General features: G+C 38.8%; 1 pseudogene; it reads right to left on the minus strand.

Annotated features, from left to right (window-relative positions):
* Nucleotides 1–249: 249 nt before the first annotated feature.
* Nucleotides 250–744, minus strand: LOC140598144 (cilia- and flagella-associated protein 276-like; annotated as a pseudogene).
* Between the last annotated feature and the right edge of the window lie 14,647 nt (nucleotides 745–15,391).

The raw sequence follows: 15,391 nt of genomic DNA on the forward strand, positions 1-15,391 counted from the left end.
ATAAGCAGAGGGAGAAGCAGGCTCCATGCAGGAAGCTCGATGTGGGACACGATCCCAGGACTCCAGGATCATGCCAAAGGCAGATGCTCAACCACTGAGCTACCCAGTAATCCCAAGATAGTTGTAAGGTTTATAGTCAAATGTATCTTTCATCTTTTTTTTTTTTCATCTGGCACAGATCTATTTAATTGAGGTAGGCGGCAGGATGTTCCATTATGAGTGATTAGTCCAGGGGTCTGTCAACACTAGTTAGAAGAAGCCATCATCATTCTTTCAGGAATAGCCTCCATTGGTGGCTGTGGTGTGAGGGGGCACGATGGATCCCTGGATGCTGTGGATAGACTTTTTCTTAGAGTTCGTCCAGTGTCTGATGTTAGCTCAGGAATTGATGGAAGATAGCAGAGGAAAGGGTAAAAATACTTTAGAGAATTGGGTCTTGATGATTCCATGGGCATTCTGGATAGTCTACTGGTGTAACAGTATCTCACTTTGTTCTTGAATGTCCGTGTGTGGTGGTTGTTCAAGGCTGCTAAGCAGAAACCCAGGTCATCCTTTGGTATCTCAGGATCAAAAAAATAAATCACCTCATGGAGTTGATTTGAGCTGAACTGACTCCAGGGTTCCTTTTGCTGAGAAAAGTGAGTTGGGTTCTTATATGGTAGTTTCTTGGAAGCCCAGAGTTTTCCCCAAGTAGGAATCATTATCCAATGTAGGGCCCTGGAAAGGGTCTCTGGTGAAAGGCATGGTAAAATGCAGAATGAGATGCTGGTGTGAGAGTCTTTCATCTTGTTTAGAACCTCCACTTTCCAGTCTTTGTTAGGAAGTTCTCCCCTATCATCAGTTTATAGAATGGTCTCTAAAGTTTTCTTGCAATATTTTTTTTCACTGTTTTGCTCTCATATTTTTATCTGTTTGGATTTTTGTATGTGTGTGTGTGTGTGTGTAATATATAAGATTAGAGTCCACTTTATTTTTTCCCATCTGGATAAGCAGTTGTACCAACATCATTTATTAAATAGTCCATTTTCTTCCCACCAAATTAAACTTCCACATATAGCATGTGTTAAGTTTTCATAAATATAGCTGTTGGTCATAAAAATCCATAAATATGGATTTTCTATTTTGTTTTACCAATTTTCCATTTCTGTTTGACCTTATAATATGTTAAGGCAAGACTCTGTTCTTTCTATGATTTTCTTTGCTATTTTCAGCCATTTATTTTTCATATGAATTTGAAGATAATTTTATGAAATTTCATTAAAAATATTGCTTGGATTCTAACTGGAACTAATTCAATGTGCATACTAATTTGAGGAGGCTTACTTTTTTTTTTTTTAAACAATTTTTTTTAAAATTTTTATTTACTTATGATAGTCACAGGGAGAGAGAGAGAGGCAGAGACACAGGCAGAGGGAGAAGCAGGCTCCATGCACCGGGAGCCCGACGTGGGATTCGATCCCGGGTCTCCAGGATCGCGCCCTGGGCCAAAGGCAGGCGCCAAACCGCTGCGCCACCCAGGGATCCCGAGGAGGCTTACTTTTTAAATTAGTAGGTCTTTTCCCCCAAGAACATAGCATAACTTTCCACTCTCAAGATCTTGTATATTCCAGTACATTTATTTCATTTAAGCCTGTGTCTTTCTTTTTTTTTTTTAAGATTTTAATTATTTATGAGAGACACACAGAGAGGCAGAGACATAGGCAGAGGGAGAAGCAGACTCCCCGTGGGAAGCCTGATGTGGGGGCTTGATCCCAGGACCCTGCGATCATGACCTGAGTCAAAAGCAGATGTTCAACCACTGAGCCAACCAGATGCCCCTGTGTCTTTCTTACTAAATAGATCTCTAAATGTTTTATGATTTTGGATGCTTAAATATAATACTTTACTCATTTCCTTTGCTAATGCTTGTCAGTAGAATAAAGTTAGAATTTTTTAAATTAATTTTTTTTAAGATTTATTTATTCATGAAAGGCAGAGAGAAAGAGAGGCAGAGACACAGGCAGAGGGAGAAGCAGGCTCCATGTTTTGGAGCCTGATTTGGGATTTGATCTGGGGACTCCAGGACCATGCCCCAGGCCGAAGGCAGGCGCTAAACCTCGGAGCCACCCAGGGATCACCCAGAATTTTTTTTAGATATTTATCTTTTAGTCAGCCACCTTACCAAAGAATGTAAGGTCACATGGTGAGATTGGGTAATGGGTGGGAATTGAATGTGTTGGGGTCTGTGGGGACAGGAGTGGGTTGGCCTGGAGCCTGAGGGTATTAGGAAAGTAAGGGGGCGCCTGAGTGGCTCAGCAGATGAGCATCTGCCTTTGGCTCAGGGTGTGATCCTGGAGTCCTGGGATCAAGTCCCACATCAGGTTCCCCTCAGGGAGCCTGGTTCTCCTCTGCCTGTGTGTCTGCCTCTGTGTATGTCTTTCATGACTAAATAAAATCTTAAAAAAAAAAAAAAAGTAAGATCAAGCACAAGAAGAATTGATTGTGGGTTCAGGGCATTGTGTCAGTAGGAGTCTGTTCCACTATGAGCAACTGTGAGTAACAGAAACAAAAAATAATGGAGTACATGGAATAATGTTTATTTCTCTCTTACATAAAGAAAGAAATCTATTGTAGGCAATTCAGGCTCTATAGTCCCAGACTACTAGCTATATTCTGCTATCCTTTAGTTGTAGCTCTCATTATTATGGTCTAAGATGAACTCCAGGCATCACATCCAAGTTCCAGTAGGAGGATGGAGCAAGGGAGGAAAAGACAAAGGGCTCATCATAGATACATCATAGGAAGTTTCCCAAATGCTGCCACACAGTAATTCTACTCACCTTGTTGACCAGAACTGAATTATACTGTCGTGTCTAGCTCCAAGGGATGCTGGGAAATATTTTTATTCAAGATCAAAAAAATTTTTTTAAAGATTTTATTTATTTTTTCATGAGAGACACACAGAGACAGGCAGAGACAGGCAGAGGGAGAAGCAGGCTCTCCCCAAGGAGCCCAATGTGGGACTTGATCCCAGACCCCGGGATCACGTCCTGAGCTCAACTGCTGAGCCACCCAGGCATCCCTCAAGATCAAAATTCTAAAGATTATAAGGATTTTTATTCCAAATCAGGATTCTAAAATGGTGATAACAGATGTATTGGGATTGGGATATTGGGATTGGCAACCAGCAGTCTCTGATGCAGGTATATTTGTGGGGACGTGGGGGCATGTACTTTCATTTGTAGCTCTCAGCTGCTACTGCAGAAAGCAGAAATTGAATGGAGCATGGTGCAGAGGATTGGGGGACAGCAGAAGAATAGGCATGGAGGGTGTGGTTAAGAGAACAGTTTAAGTTTGGTTGGAAAGAAAAGATGGCTGTCTGGGGGACATGGACTGGTAGAAAGAGGAGGGATCAAGGGATTAGTGATCTTAGAAAGGCTAGATGGCTGGGAGGCTATGTCAGAAATTTATTTGTGGGGCACCTGGGTGGCTCTGTCAGTTAAGCATCCTACTCTTGTTTTTGGTTCAGGTCATGATCTCAGGGTTGTGAGATTGAGTCTTGTGTTGAACTCTGTGCTGGGTGTGGAACCTGCTTAAGACTCTCTCTTTCCTTTTTCCTCTGCTCACTGCCCCTGCTCACACACTCTCTCTTCCTTCCTCTCTAAAAAAAAAAAAAAAAAGAAAAGAAAAGAAAAAGTATCACTACATAATGAATAAGCCAATAATTTTAAAAAAGATTTTATTTATGTATTCATGAGAGAGACAGAGGCACAGGCAGAGGGAGAAACAGGCTCCATGCAGGGAGCCAGACATGAGACTCGATCCCAGGTCTCCAGGATCACACCCTGGGCTGAAGGCAGCGCTAAACCACTGAGCCACCTGGGCTGCCTGAAGTTTTACATTTTGAACAGTGACTTAAGTCTACAAGATGTAACATCTAGGTATGGTGAGTCCACACAGATCTCTGGGGTCAGGTTGTCTTAGGGAAGATACAAGTTGTGACTCCAGCATGACGTGGTGGATTGGTACAAGGCTGCTGGCTGTGGGGGTTGGGCTGTGGGTGGTCAGAGGCCACACCAGGAATTTCCAACCTAAATGTGGAGTTACAGGCCAAAAAGAGATCGTTTCCTTTCTTGGAAGCCTCCCTTGCCTAGCTTCTAGGCTTACAGAATAAAGTTTGAGCCCAGAAACAACCATCATTCACTCAGCCAGCTGCTAGAGATAGCTCTGGCTGCCCAACAATCCTGAGAAATCATGTTCTTCTAATATCTATTTTGATTTAAAATCTTTTATGTTTGTGATGGACTTTGTTGACAGTGGGCTGGGTTTAGCCTGTTCTTTAGGTGTGGAACTCCTGGCTTGTGGTAAATCCTGATTGGAAAACAATATAAACACATTTCCTGGTAAATGTATAAATATATAAATAAATAGATAGCTGTTGGTTGTTCCCCTCCCCACCACTAACATACACTGTAGAAGCAATTTGGAGCAATTTAGATGTGCTCAGCATCTGGCCATCATAAAAGATTTCGAATGAGTCATGATTTTGCACCAACAGAGAGGGCTTGTCTTGCTTGTGGATGAAATTATATTTACCTCTTGTTCTGCTTGTGACTCTCTGTATTACTTTATGATGATCAGTCTGATTTGTGTGTTAAAGAGACTGGTAAGATTAATAATTTTAGAGAAGGGAAGAAAGAGAAGAGGAGGAGGGCCCAGATAGTTACATATTCAAGACAAAATAACCAATTTGGGGGAGAATGACCTGGTTTTGCTTTTGAGAAGCCAGAAAGAAAGAGGGGAAAAAAAAGTAGTGGAAAGAGCCTCCTCATTTTATGGAGGGTGGGAGACAAATGCAGGGAAGCTGATATAGTTAGATAACATGAGCCCCAAAAAAGTTAGACTAGAGGAGAGTAATGGTCTTGAAACACAGGGGCGTGTGAGGACACTGATCCTGGCTGTACTTTATTAGCTGTAGGCTCAATCTCTTGGCACCTCAGTTTGCTTATCTGACAAGTGGGCCCAATAATGGTTGCCCTATCCAGTTGAAAGAAGAAAGGAGTGCTCTTGCTTGAGAGTGCTGTTGGGTGCCAGCTGTGGTGTGGGCTCCTTAAATATACCATCTCATTTAATGCCCAAGACAGTTCCACAGGTGAATTGGCATTAAGCCATTCTTCAGCTGAAAACAGACATGGAGAGTCTGAGTGGCTTGTCCAAGATCATAAAGTTTATCAGGACTCAAACCCATATCTATCTAGCTCCAAATCCTGTGTTCTTCCCATTACTTCATACTGACAGTGAGGTCAAAGAAAACATTCTAGTTTCTTCCTTGGAAGGGAAAAAACACACAGTGGCTTCCCTGCTCTAAGGCCCAAGATATCCCTGGGTCCTTGGCCCCCACAGAGAGCCCAACCAAGTGCAGTTCTTTCTCCTCAGAGCACTCCTCTCTGCTGTGGCACCAGGTGGGTTGTTAATCTGATAAACGGCTTCCTGCTGAAGTGAGGGTGAGCTAAAGGGCTGCTGAACTGCCCTCCAGGGTGGCAGGTGGGAGACTCCAGTGCTTTCACTCATAGAATTGCTTTAGGACTAGTGGAAAGAGCCTCATTTTGTAGTTAGGAGATGACCTCTACTAGCTGTAGGCAGGTGAGAGACTTGGCTTTGTCTCTTACTAGGCTGTGACCTTAACTTGCCTACCTTTCAGTTCCCTAATCAGTAAAATGTGGGTAGGAATACACAGCTTAAAGAGAGGATGTTGTGAACATTAAATGAGATAATGTGGGAAATGTGCCTAGCCCTTTTGTCATACATTATATATCACCAAGTAAGAGGGAGCTGTTGTTTCTATTGAGGAAGTGGGTAGACTTCTAGGGCAGCTGTTTAGGCATTGAGTAGTTTTTGTGTCCCATCCCTTACATCCATATCATAGCCAATCATTTATTCTTTTTTTCTTTTTAAGAAAATGTGTTCTAAACACTCTGTCAGGGACACCTGAGTGGCTCAGCAGTTGAGTGTCTACCTTTGGCTCAGGGCACGATCCCGGAGTCCTGGGATTGAGTCCTACATTGGGCTTCCTGCATGGAGCCTGCTTCTCCTTCTGCCTGTGTCTCTGCCTCTCTCTCTCTCTGTATTTCTCATGAATAAATAAATAAATAAAATCTTTAAAAAAAATAAACACTCTGTCAGCTTCTGAGGCAAAGCATGTGTGACACAGGCAGCATCCTTGCCTCTGTAGAGCTCATATTTGAACTGGAACCACACATGGCAAGGAAGTATCTGGTACAGTCACAGAAGGAGCAGCGTCTATGAATCTAAAAGCTTGACTGCCCCAATGAGTCTTTTAGTCTGGCATTTTAAAATCCAGGCCTCCTCTCCAAGTGTAACAGGTATCTTATTATGGACTTGTGAGGCACACTCTTTCCTTAGTGGGGACAGCAAAGGCTAGGCAGTCAGAGAGAAAGGGGAGGCAGAGCTCTGGGTAGTTTCCAAGGCAGTCCTGGGGGTCCTTCCCATCTAGTGCTGAGAAAAACTCACCACTTTTGTCAGAGATAGACTGATGCCTCCAGTTCAGAGTTTATGGGATAGTTTACTTGTTATCTGAAGCATTTATAGAGTGTGTTAGGTGTTCCCATATCTTCCAGGGATGGTAAATGTAGCAGGGACTTGTTCCAGCTCCCAGCTCACTGCCTCACAGGTCACCTTGATGTTGGACAGATCAGTGAGCATGTGAGGCCTCTCCTAGAAGGCAGTAAGATGGGTACCTCAGCCTCAGGCTTGGGCTCATTGCCAGTCTCTGTGGTAGGAAGCCCAAGCTACAGCTGTTCTGGGGATTGAATAGGTAGAGACAAAGAGTTCACCCTTTTGGTCTTTCCAGATATTCCATGATGCAGCTCCTTTCCATCCCACTCTACTATCCTGCTCGTTCCTCAACATCCAGCTAGTAGGCAGTTCTTTGTGAGTCTCCAGACACACTGAGGTTCATTCCCATCTCACTGATTTTGTTTGCAATTGGATCCCAACTGTTGTACTTCTTAGCCATAGGTAACTCATCTCTTAAGCCCAGTTCTCATTTTGCCTCCTCCAGAAAGCTTTCCTTAACTTCTGTAGCACATGCTTACCTTTCTCTCAGATCTCCCCATTTTAGTGACTATTCATTAATTATCTCATGCATTAATTCATTCAATGCATTGACTAGTCTTATTGTTCTATATGAAAAATGCTTCCCAAATCCACCTATTTCTCTGCATCTGTACTGTTTCCATCTTGGTCACCTCTTGCTTAGATTATTAAATACCCTTGTAACTGGTCTCCTTGCTCTCACTCTGCGTCTCTCCAGTTCCTTTGTACTCCATGGAACATTTAGTGATCTTTTATAAAGGTAAATTAGCTCCAGTCACTCCCCTGTTTATGGTCTTCCAGTAGTTTCCCAAATTCATCACAACAGCTCACAAGGCTCTGCTACTCTGGTACGTGGGTGCCTTCCAAGCCTCTTCTTATCCCATATTCCTCGTGTTCATTCTGCTTCAGGCACCTCAGCCTTTTCTCTTGCCCAAAAAGGCCAAGACATTACCACTGCCTCAAGGCCTTTGCAATTGCTGGGCCTTCTGCCTAGAATGGTCTCTGCTCCTCAGTGCCTGCCTCCTTCTCACCACTCAGCATTCTGTTCAACAATAACTTCAGTGAGATCTTTCTTAAACGCCCCATCTGAAGTAATTCTTTAAGTCACACTTTATCTCATTATACCATTTCCTTTATATCATTAAAATTTTCTGAACTTATTACATGCTTTCTTTGTACTGTTTTCTTCTTTCTACTAGATAGGAAGTACCTCCAGAATAGAAACAATATCTGTTTCATTGCTATATCCTTGGAGTATAGAATAGTGCTTAACATATATGAAACCAAAAAAACATTGCTTAATAATTTATTAGATGGGTATTAAATGATTTCTACGTATGAATCATTGAAAATCAGTAATTATTACCACTGATTAGAAATACAAATGTATATCCTTGAAACAGGATTTCACAGAGTTGGTCTATGAAAGTCTGGTGGTTTATCAGGGAGTTTGCAAGTGGTTTGATGATTTTAGAGGGAAAAAAATGAAACAATTTTGTCTACATACATTTTGCTAATTTTACATGTAAGATTAATTAAGACTTTCTATAGAAATTTAATTTAATAATTCTTAATAATTCTTAATAATTATTTTAGGATATTTACTGCAAGGACTGTGTTGGTCAGTTCATCATAGGTAATTTCAGTGATCAATTACAGATTATTTTGTATACTGTGTTTCACATCATGATAGTGTTAAAATTCTTAGTTGTAAAATTTTGCATTTTGTTACTTTTGTATTAAATCTTATGAGTCGGGGGATCCCTGGGTGGTGCAGCGGTTTGGCACCTGCCTTTGGCCCAGGGCGCGATCCTGGAGACCCGGGATCGAGTCCCACATCGGGCTCCCGGTGCATGGAGCCTGCTTCTCCCTCTGCCTGTGTCTCTGCCTCTCTCTCTCTCTCTCTCTCTCTCTCTCTGTGACTATCATAAATAAATGAAAAAAAAATTAAATCTTATGAGTCAAAAGTAATTGAAGGGTGTCATTAATGATGAAGATAATATTATCAATACCATAATAGAGAATTCTATAAATGTAAATATTGAATATAGTTACAGTATGAACACAGCATGAATCTATATGAGCTAGGACAAAGTAATCTATAAGAATGTTGATTTAGCATAATAGCCAGAAAAGAGATGTTCAATTAGGAAATACATTACTGAATGTTTGAAAATTGGACTTTATTTCATTTTAACAGTCCCCAAGAAGCAGTCACTGTTTCTTGTGACACTTTGTCCTATAGTGGCAGAAAGCCACCAAATTTTGACATAATTTTCAAACAAAGTATGATTTACCTTTCTGGTAAATCAAGTGATATTTTCTAGAGTGAGTGTAGGAAACTGATCAGTTTTGTCAGTAAATATAAAGAGACCAAAGTTATAAAGGTATTGTTCAAATTTGTACTTCTTAGAGCAAAATTACATACAAGTCATATTAATGTGGAGATGCTTAAATAACTAGCCCAAGCAAGGTTAATAAGTGTTGGGCTTGGAGAAGAAGCAAAACAAGATTTGGGGACAATTATTTTATCAGACAATCCTACTGAAAGTAACTTTACTCTCTACTACCTTCCAAAAATTGTTAGTAAATGGATTTTTAGAAAAGCATGTGGCCTTCTGTTTTTACCGATGATGGAGCAATAGGGATCACTTTTATCCTGCCACAGAAATAACCAGAAACTATAAAAGTATGCAATACCTGTTTTCTGATGTTGGACTAGAGGTATAATAGGATTGTGATTCTTGAGAGAAGAGAAAAAAAATGAAGTAAACTCTGTTATCACTTAGGTTTCTACCTGGAAGCACATTCCAGACCATAGAGCTAGGAGGGGTATCCCAAGTATAGCATGATGGCCTTGCATTGTTGAGAAGAGAGATTGGACTTCTGGGAAACTAAAGCAGCTGAAGGTTGTGGGAAGAATTCCAGATGAGAGGGAGTTATAAGGAAAAATTCTCCAGAAATCTTAAGTCTTTCTGAATATTAAGAAATAAAAGTAAGAAAAAAAAGAAAAAATTTCTAAATTATATGAAAATGCAATGACAAAGATAAAAGCTCAACAAAATAAACCTACATATACAGAAACTCCCAAAAAACTATATCATAATCAAGTTGTTGAAAATTAAATGATAAAGAGATAGAAATAAGATAGTATGTAGAGAAAAACAAAGATAAGAAAAACTACAGACTTCATGTCTAAAGCTATCCAAGCCAGGAGTCAATAGAATTGTATCTTTAAAGTGCCAAAAGAAAAAAATAAAAACAAATAAGTTAAATTATTCGAAAGTGAAGGCAAAAACAAAAGGCATTTTCATACAAACAAAGGTAAAAAAAATTTGTTTTCAGTAAACTCATACTATGAAAAATGTTAGTTATTCAGAAAATATCAGATGGGAATGTGGATTTACACAAAGGAATGAAGAATCCTTGAAATGATATGTATGTGAGTAAATAAATATAAAACACTTTCTTCTCCCTCATTTTAAAATGTATTTAAGAGATAATCGATGGCTGAAAGCAAAAATTATATGCATGGTAGGATTTAGACCATCTATAGAAAAGAAATGTGTGCCTGTAGTAGCACAAAGGATGGGAAAAATGAAATGATAACATATTTTTGTTATGAGGTTTTTACATTATACCAGAAGTGATACAGCATTATTTGAAGGTGTAGTGTAATAAGTAATATATGCATATTTTAAATTCTAGAGCAAGTACTTAAAAAACCTAAAACAAAGAGATATAGTTAATAAACCAATATTATAGATTAAATGGAGTGCTAAAAATAATTATCACAAGAGAAGGCAACAAAAAAAGGGAAAAACAAATGAACAGATGGGACCAAATGAATACAAAGATGGTAGAATAAAACCCAACCAGCTTAGTAATTAATTATAAAGGGTCTAAAGATACCAGTTATAAGGCAGAGATGGCCAGACTAACTGAATAAAAAAAGCAAGTTCCAAATATGCACTGTTCACAGGAAATTCATTTTATTATTTTTATTTTTTAAAGATTTATTTCTTTATTAGAGAGAGCATGTGTATGCATGTGTTTCAGGGGAAGAGGGGCAGAGTGAGAGAGAGCAAGAGCCCTAAGCAGACTCTGCACTGAACCTGAGCCCAATGTGGGGCTGGATCCCATGACCCCAAGATCATGACCTGAGCCGAAACCAAAGGTCTGACGCTCAACTGAATGCACCATCTAGGTGCCCCAGAAACCCATTTTAAATATAAATACAGGGACACCTGGGTGACTCAGCAATTGAGCATCTGCCATTGGCTCAGGGCATGATCCTGGTTTCCCAGGATCGAGTCCCACATCAGGCTCCCTGCATGGAGTCTGCTTCTCCCTCTGCCTGTGTCTCTGCCTCTCTCTCTGTCTCTCATGAATAAATAAATAAAATCTTTAAAATATATATATTATTATTATGTATATATTTATATATGTAAATACACACATAGATTAAAAGTGAAAGGATGAAAAATTTTTATTTTTTTAAATCTTCCTTTGAACTATCTCAATACTGATTTGACTTTTTTAAAAAAAATTTTTATTTATTTATGATAGTCACAGAGAGAGAGAGAGAGAGGCAGAGACATAGGCAGAGGGAGAAGCAGGCTCCATGCACCGGGAGCCCGACATGGGATTCGATCCCGGGTCTCCAGGATCGCGCCCTGGGCCAAAGGCAGGCGCCAAACCGCTGCCACCCAGGGATCCCTGAAAAAGTTTTATACCATGCAAGCACCAATCATAAGAAAGCTAGAATGGCTATATTAATATCAAAGTATACCTTAGAACAAGAAATGTCACATGGAGTAAATAGGGTCATTTTGTAATAATTGAGAGTACAAATGCTCAAGGAGACATAATTCTAAATGTGCACACACATTAACAGAACTGCAAACTATAGGAAAAACTAATTGAACTCCAATAAAAAAAAAAGAGCCTGTGAAATCATGTTCCAGTGGAAAATTAAAAAAACAAACAAACACAAAATGTAGGAAAAACTAATAATGAATGAACCTGTGATCTTTAGAGATTTCAATGTTCTTTCAGTAACTGAAAGAAGAAACTGATAAAATTAGTAGAGATATAGAAGATAATAACAGTATCAGCCAATTTGACCTAATTGACACAAAATACTTTACCTAACAACAGCAGAATACACATTTCTTCCAAGTGCATGTGAAACATTCACCAAATTATGAGCCCTAAGACAAGTCTCAGTAAGTGTAAAACAACTGAAATCATACAGAGTATGCCCTCTAATAAGAATGGAATGAAATTAAAAACAGATATTTGGGAAAAATGTAAAGTTAGAAATCACAAAGGAAATTTCTAAATATTTTGAATGAAGAAGAACATTTTCAAAATTCATGGGATGCTGCTAAGTCAGTCCTTAAGAAGAAAATTTATAGCTTATCTTTGAAACAAAGGTAAGTCTCAAGCCTATGATCTAGTCTTCCACCTTAAGAAGCTAGGGGCAGAGGAGCAATTTGAACCCAAAGCAAGTAGATGAAAGGAAATGATAAAGATCAGAGAATAATGAACCAAAAAATAGAAAAAAGAGAAATCAATGAAACAAGAAATTTGATTTTTAAAAATCAATAAAATTGATAACATCCAAAATTGAATGATCAAGAAAAAAGACACAAATTGTCAAGATCTGGGAAAAGAGAAAACAGTACAAAAATCCTACATTAAGGGAATAATAAAGGGATATGAATAACTATGCAAATACATTTGAAAACTTAGATGAAATGGAACACACATTGGAAAACACAAATTTCCAACACTGACTCAGGGAGAAATATTCCTGAATATCAGTATATTAACAAAAGCAATTAAATTCATATTAATAATTTTTTCCACAAAGAAAACTCCCAGACCTTGATGGTGTCACTGGTGAATTCTATCAAACATTTACGGTGAAATAATACCAATACTTTAGCTATACAGAACTTTCAGAAAGTAAAATTGGATAGTACACTTTCCAGCCCATTTTATGAGGCCAATATTATTTTGATTTTGAAACCATAAAGAGACATTACAAGAAAAAAAATTACAAACCAATATCCCTCATGATCAAAGGTAAAACCTTAACAAATTACTAGAAAAATAAATACTAAAGAAAATACATCCTGATTCAGTGGGGCTTATCCCAGGAATACAAGGTTAATTTAATATTTAAATACCAACAAGTGTTACTTACAACATTAATAGAAATTAAGAGAATATCATCTCCATAGATGCATCAAAAGCCTTTGGCTCAGTTGGTTGAGCAGCAGACTCTTAATTTTGGCTTAGGTCATGATCTCAGGGTCCTGGGATTGAGCCCAGGATCCAGACTCAGTGGAGAGTCGGCTTGAGTATTTCTCTGCCTCTCCCTCTGCCCCTCCCCACTCTCTCTCTCTGTCTCAAATAAATAAATATTTTTTTAAAAAGCCTTTGGCAAAATTTAACGTTTATGATTTAAAAAGACACAAACCTCTCAGTAAGCTGTGAATACCTGGGAACTTCATTAACCTGGTAAAGGGCCTCCGTGAAAACCTACAATGGAGGTTATACTTAATGGTGAAATTTTTCCCTGAATATTTTCCCTCTAGGATCTAAGGATGTCATCTTTCACCACTTATATTTAATATTCTTCTGAAGTCTCTAGCCAGGGCAGTAAGGTGAGACATACAGATTGGCAAAAAAGAAGTAAAATAATACTTATTTGGAGATGACATGAATGAGTATTTAGAAAATCCCAAGGATTCTACAGAAAAACTACTGGGACTAATAAGTAGATCAGCAAGTTCACAGGGTACAAGGTTAATGTTTAATTTTTTCCCCCTATATACTAGCAATGAATAATTTTGAAATGGGATTTTAAAAACACCACTTGTAGCGGGCACCTGGCTAGCTTAGTCATAAAGTTCGCAACTCTTGATATCAGAGTCTTGAGTTGGAGCCCCATATTGGGTGCAGAGATTACTTAAATAAATAACTTTTTTTAAAAACTTGAACTGTTTTTAAATATAAAAATATCACTTACAATAGCATGAAAAACACCCTAGTTGGGGTTTTGGGGGAACCGGAGTTACATGAAAACTCTCTATACTTGGATTTTGCTGTGAACCTAAAACTGTTCTAAAAAATAAAGTCTGTTTTTAAAGAAACAAACGAAGAACACATGAAATATTCAGGGACATTTTACAAGATTTGTTTGAGATTTGTAGACTAAAAACTACTAAACATTGCTGTGTTGGAGGAGTCCTACATGAATGGAGAGAATTGCCATGTTTGTGGACTGGAAGACTTAATGTTGTTAAGATGTCAGTTTCTCCAGGGGGCACCTTTATAGCTCAGTTTGTCAAGTGTCCATCTCTTGTGTTCGGCTCAGGTCATCATCTCAGGGTTGTGAGATTGAGTCCTGTGTGGGGCTCCACACTGGACGTGGAGCCTGCTTAAGATTCTCTCTCTCCCTCTGCCCCTCCCCCACTTCTGCCCCTTTCTCTCTTAAAAAAAAAAAAAGATGACAGTTTCCCCAAATTGATCTGTAGATTCAGTGCAATCACTATCAAACTGATTCTAAAACGTATGGAGTAATGCAAAGAACCTAGAGTGACCAAAACAAATTTGAGAAGAACAGAGTTGGAAACAAGTCTTATACTACTTAATTTGAAGATTCACTATAAAGTTTCAGTTATCAAGACATTCTAGCATAAATACATATGTAAGGGGTAATAAAAGGTGATAGTTTAGATATAAACCAACACATAAATAGCTTTTTTTTTTTTTTTTTTTGACAAAGAGACCAAAGTGTTTCAGTGGGGAAAAGGACAGTTTTTTTTTTAAAGACATGGTGCTGGATCAAGTGGATATCTATTTTGAGATAAAGAACCTCAACTCTTGGGATGCCTGGGTGGCTCAGCAGTTGAGCGCCTGCGAGTGGCTCAGGGCGTGATCCTGGAGTCCCAGGATAGAGTCCCACATAGGCTCCCTGCATGGAGCCTGCTTCTCTCTCTGCCTATGTCTCTGCCTCTCTCTGTGTGTCTCTAATGAATAAATAAATAAAATCTTAAAAAAAAAAAGAACCTCAACTCTTCCTTCACACTATACACAAAATGCATCTAAAAATGGATCCCAGACCTAAACATAAAGGCTAAAATTATAAAACTTCTAGGAGAAATCTTAGAAAAATCTCACTATTTCACAGTAGGAAAAGATCTCTTTAATAGAATACAAGAGCCACAAACGAAAAAAAAAAAAAATTTGAGAAATTCAACTTCATAAAAATGTGAAGGATCTAGGTGAACTGGCCTAAGAAAGAAGTGAAAGTGATTCCAGGGATGATGAAAGGAGTTCCCGAGATATGGCTGTAGGGGAGGACTAGAAGCGTCCAGTGTCGATTGGAGCAGAAAGAATCTCTGGGAAAGCTGTGTTCAAGGGATGGAAGGACTTCTGATGGATGTGTTTGAATAAATGGAGAGGAGATGAACACGGAGAGGAGATGGATTAGGGGAAGGTGCATAGAAATTCAGCCAACTAATAAGATAGGGATTAACTCTAGTTACTAGTTGTATAGGGAAGAAAGAGAATGATGGAACACTGCAGAGGTTGCCTATAATAGTATTATAAGTGATAATGATGTAAACATTACATCTAACTAACAATTGTTACTGAAAGGATGGAAGAGGGGAAGGGTGGTGTATGAACGGTATATGATGGTTTCCAGTAATGGTGAAAGCAATTTAAATCCTTGTCTTCTATAAGCCTTGATTATATAGAGAGTGGGAATGCCTGGGAA

This window comes from Vulpes vulpes, chromosome 3 (genome assembly GCF_048418805.1).
Source record: "Vulpes vulpes isolate BD-2025 chromosome 3, VulVul3, whole genome shotgun sequence".
Taxonomy (NCBI): Eukaryota; Metazoa; Chordata; class Mammalia; order Carnivora; family Canidae; genus Vulpes; species Vulpes vulpes.